This window comes from Dipodomys merriami, unplaced genomic scaffold (assembly GCF_024711535.1).
Source record: "Dipodomys merriami isolate MVZ:Mamm:240054 unplaced genomic scaffold, mDipMer1.0.p SCAF_17, whole genome shotgun sequence".
Taxonomy (NCBI): Eukaryota; Metazoa; Chordata; class Mammalia; order Rodentia; family Heteromyidae; genus Dipodomys; species Dipodomys merriami.
The window spans coordinates 29,089,012-29,094,236 of NW_027203048.1; the positions used below are offsets into that span (position 1 = coordinate 29,089,012).

Sequence of the window (5,225 nt, forward strand, 5' to 3'; positions counted from 1 at the left end):
CGCTCCCTTTCCCCCCCCAACACACACCTTGCAAGTACTTATTTTGTTGGGTTTTTGACTTAGTCTTTCTAAAAAAGTTGTACTATTTGAGCTCTCCATAGGATCGATTATAATTCAATTAATTCATTTGGAACTGCTTGCATACCACCCACTGTGTTTACTTATAGATCTGTAGGCACATCTTATCTGCCACTAATGAGAGAAACAAAAATATATAATGCCTCATAAATGTGCATGTCATGCTTTTGCAGGAGCCATGCTAATCTCTGTACCATTCCAATTTCAGTATATGTGCACTGTTCTCACATTTTAGTTATACTCACTACCAGAGTCATATTTGTGATAGATATCTTTTAATGAAACAAATTTCTGTCTGCCTTTTTAACACAACTACTTTTGTATAAACTGAGATGAAAATTTGCATAGACAGAAATCTATAATAGAAAATATTTTCTTAGGATAGGGCAGGGGAATAAAAGATGCAGGACAAGATAAAAAAAATCTCTTGGTAAGCCAGAGCACTCAGGAAAATAAAATCAAGTTTCCTTTTACTGCACAAATGAAGTAGAGGAAAGAAAGCAGGGTCATCCTGCTGGATTCAGAGATGGCTTTAATGGCCTTATCTTTATATTTTTTCAGGTCTTTGTGGATATATAGTAAGGGAAATGAAAGTGACAAAGGACTCAACAAGCACAACTAGTTTTATCCTCAGTTCAAAGAATGGGAGCCTCTTGAAGCTTTGTGTTTTTTTTTTTTTTACTCATTTCCAGGACACTGAAGAAACAATAGAATTATAAACTACTGATTCTGAATATAAACTTCCAGAAATTTGTTCTACTCATTGCTTTTTTAATTTGAGAGATAATACAAACAAATTTGCCTATTTTAAACACAGAAAAATGCCTGATAAAAATAAAGAAGTCAAACAAATAGTGGCCTTGCAATGTTGGAGCAAAAATGTTTGCAAAGGAAATCCTCACCATAAATGACAAAGAAGAAGTTGAGTGTTGATTCATACCTGTTATCCCAACTACTCAGAAAATTGGTTTAGCGTCAGTCTAGGCAAAATGTTGTTTCAGCTAAGCAGGGAGTACAAGTAAGAGGATCACAGTCCAAGACCCCACATCCAAACTCCAACCCAAATACCACAAAAAAAAGTAAATTGAGGGCTGGGAAGGTGGCTCAGTGGTAGAGCACTTGCCTTGCATGCATGAGGCCCTGGGTTCGATTCCTCAGCTCCACATAAGCAAAAATAAAAAAGCCAGAAGTGGCGCTGTGGCTCAAGTGGTAGAGCTCTAGCTTTGAGCTGAAGAGCTGAGGGACAGTGCCCAGGCCCAGAGTTCAAGCCCCATGACTGGACCCCCCCTCCCCCCAAAAAAGTAAAATGAGATGGTCATAGAAGGAAAAGATAGCTTCTCTCAGGGTAAATATATTAGGCCATATGCTCAGAGAGGATCTGGGACTATAACCCTCACCTAAAACAAAGAGTTGTGAAAAGCTCCACACACTAGCTTCATGATCTGCTATAAACTTATCAAGTTTTCCTGACAAGAGTAAAAACAACTCTGCCTTTAGATCCCAGTACACAGATGATGCTGTGAATGGGACTAAATATCTGTACCTAAGTTTTGAAGCAGCTGAGCTGAAACTCAAGTCTAAAACTGATCTGAATCCAGTTAATTCTCTGGCCAAGAAAGTACAAACTTATCCTCTAAAGAAATATAGAAAAGATGACTAAACAGAAGCCCTTACTCCGAATTTTTTTTCTAATCCCCTTTGTGTTCATTGATTCATTCTGCTCCATAAAATATTTGAAAGCATGCAAACTCTGAGCCTAAAATTTATTAAATATAATGGCAAAAACCTGTAAAAAGACTTAATTAGAGAAACAAAAATAAAACTAGCAGGAAGTTATGGTGAGCAAGGAAAAGCATAAACGTTATGGAAGAATTTAAGTAACTATTACACATTAAATATTAAATAAAATTCTAATATGAGAGACCATATATGTTAGAAATAAAATATTGATATATAACAACAAAAAATGGGAATATACAAATGGTCTTGGGGAAAATGCCAAGGTTCTCTTAACTGAGATCAGGGAATGGGCAGAAGAAATGACTGCATTTGCTAATTAGTAGTAAAATATACTTTTAATAGGAATCATTTATGGATGTTGCTCCAGACAAGTCTTACTTACCAGTGGCCTAATGACAAAAATATATTTTCAGCTTAGCTCTCTACTATGAGCTGTGCTATGTGGAACATATATCCTACAAGATCTGTTGCAAGAAAAAGAGACTTGCTGTGTCCTTAAATCCTTCACAGGGAAAGGAAGCTAATCATTTCTTCTCATTTTCTGTGAATTACTGGCCTCACATAACTACAATCTAAACTGGGATGTACATAAAAGATCTTGTGTGAGTCACATACATATAAATATTACTGATGAACAGAAATAGAATGTTTAGTATTCAAACAAACAAAGATAAATTGAACTGGTGAAACTAAGGTTTAACTAAGAAGTTTAACCTGGCAAGAAGTCATAGCAGTCAAGGGAAATCATCTTAAATAAAAGTTGCAAAATGAGACTATATAACTAAATCTGAAAAAATCAGAGATTCCAATACATTTAAATATATTAAATTTTCTCATCAATAGGGAATCTAATTCAAAATATTGATCTGTTTTTTCTTGCTAAGGGACATACCTAAAATATAATAATACAACGGTTGAAAATAAGTTAATAAAATGTAATCAAATAAAATTAAAGTTAATGTAATACTATTTATATTAGAATATTAGAAAAAAAAAGGGGCTTAGGGGTAGAGTAATCACTTAGCAGATGCAACTTCCATAGACTGTCACCAGTATAAACACACACACACACACACACACACACACACACACACACATTGTTTGTATATACAGATGTGTGTGTGTATATATATAATAGAAACAATAAAGTAAAAATCAATTCATCTTACTAATAAGATAATACACCATAAATAAATATCAAGACTTTACATGAAACTAGCAAAATAGCATTTAGATTTGTGAATTAAAATGAAAATGCTGATAGGTTCACATAGGGATTTCTGATCTTTTCTGTAGTCCAAAATCAAACAATGGCTTCTTTCTAAAGATGATTCCTGTCTACAGCACTTCGGGGATTCTCTTAGGAGATGACATGAGATCCTTTACAAGTCAGGGCTAGGGTGAGAATTTAAGAGGGTTGTGAGTCTGTAAAGGCTGTTTACCTTTCCAGCAGCGAGAATTGTCAGTATCTGCCCTGACAGTGTTTGCCTAGACTTACCCTCACTCCTGAAAAAGGAAGACCTCTTCTCCTTGGGTAGTAGATGCCTGGTACTATGTTTCTCATACTTGCAGGTCTTTAAATCTTACACAGTTCTGAACCCTCTTTTACTGATTTCTAGTGTTTCCCATCATTCACTTCAAAATACAGAATTAGCTCATTTAATTCTTTACAGAGGAGGAAATGTGGTTTGAATGTGTGTCTCTGTCCATCCTGGGTCCTATGAGAGGTTGATGAAAGTCATAAAAAATAACACTTGAACTTTTATATTATAAAAGAGGGGAGTACTTGCTGTGGTTTGCATCTTTGTCTTCACTCAAAACCATGTTAAAATATATTTGACATTAAAAAAGTACTAAGAAGTAGAACCTTTAAGGCATGATTAGTTCATGAAGACTCTGTACATATATAAGGGTAATGCTGTTATCCTGGGAATAGAAACAGTTCTGAAAGACTGAATCCCAAAAAATGAAGTTCTGAAGGACTGAGTTCTAATAAAATTCACAGCTTGATCCCCTTCTCCCTCTATCTTGCTATTTTCGAAAAGATGCATAGATATATAGGTATTTGGACAGACAGAGAGGCAGACAGACAGATAGACAGACAGATGGATAAATGATAAACACATAGATATATATATAGATAGATGGATAGATGCATGGAAAGATGCAGGGTATTTGGACAGACAGAGAGGCAGACAGACAGATAGACAGACAGATGGATAAATGATAAACACATAGATAGATGGACAGAGACAGATAGAAATATTGTATTTTTTGTGTTAAATTTGTGTGGAATTAGAAAAGGACACTGAATAGGTAAAACAAGCTGGAGGGGGGAAATGCTGAATGCATTGCATTTTCTAATTTCAAATATGTTGCAAAGCTTTAGTAATACAAATAATATAAAACTGGCATAAAAGCAGAAAAAATTCAATGGGATAGAACACAGAACTTGGAAATAAATCTGTTTTATATTTGTAACATGTGTCATTAAACTGTCCTTTCTCTCATATGGATAGATGTCTTGGCATCATGAATATTTTTGCAAGAGTAATTCTTTTTTCATCTACTCTTATGGTACCTACTAGACAAAACTGGTACTGAGGGCTGGGAATGTGGCTCAGTGGTAGAGTGCTTGCCTAGCATGCATGAAGCCCTGGGTTCAATACCTCAGTACCACAAAAGTAGAAAAAGCCAGAGGTGGTGCTATGGCTTAAGTGGTAGAGTGCTAACCTTGAGCAAAAGAAGCTCAGGAACAGTACCCAGGCCCTGAGTTCAAGCCCTAGAAGTGGCAAACAAACAAACAAACAAAAACTTGTACTGAAAGAAGTAATTTTGAACAGTGTAACATTGATCAAGATGAGGTGTGCTCATCAATTGATATATAGAATTGAAACCTCTTTGTATAACTTTAAGGATATTTACGAAAAATTAAAGAAATTGGGGCTGGGAAGGTGGCTCAGTGGTAGAACGTTTGCCTTGCATGTGTGAGGCCCTGGTTTCGATTCCTCAGCACCACATAAGCAAAAAGAAAAAAGCCGGAAGTGGTGCTGTGGCTCAAGTGGTAGAGTGCTAGCCTTGAGCTGAAGAACTGAGGGACAGCACCCAAGCCCAGAGTTCAGGCCTCAGGAATGGAACAAAAAAAAAAAAAAATAAAGAAATTATTGTGAACATAGTGCTTTAAAAATGCTAGATTGTCTTTGTAATGTGGATGAATAGAGATATTTTCTTTTTTTAATTTAATTTTATTTTATTTGTGAACATACTGTACAAAGGGGTTACAAAATACATGGGCAGGATAATGCGTATATTTCTTATCAAGCATTGCAGCCTCCTCCTTTGGTTTACCCTTCACATCCCTTCGCAGCCTCCCCCCTCCCCCCCAATCCCAATCCTTCTCCTTCCCC

At 35.9% G+C, this 5,225-nt stretch overlaps 1 pseudogene; it reads right to left on the reverse strand.

Annotated features, from left to right (window-relative positions):
- Positions 1-206: 206 nt before the first annotated feature.
- LOC138829346 (U6 spliceosomal RNA) lies at positions 207-306 on the reverse strand (annotated as a pseudogene).
- Positions 307-5,225: the final 4,919 nt, after the last annotated feature.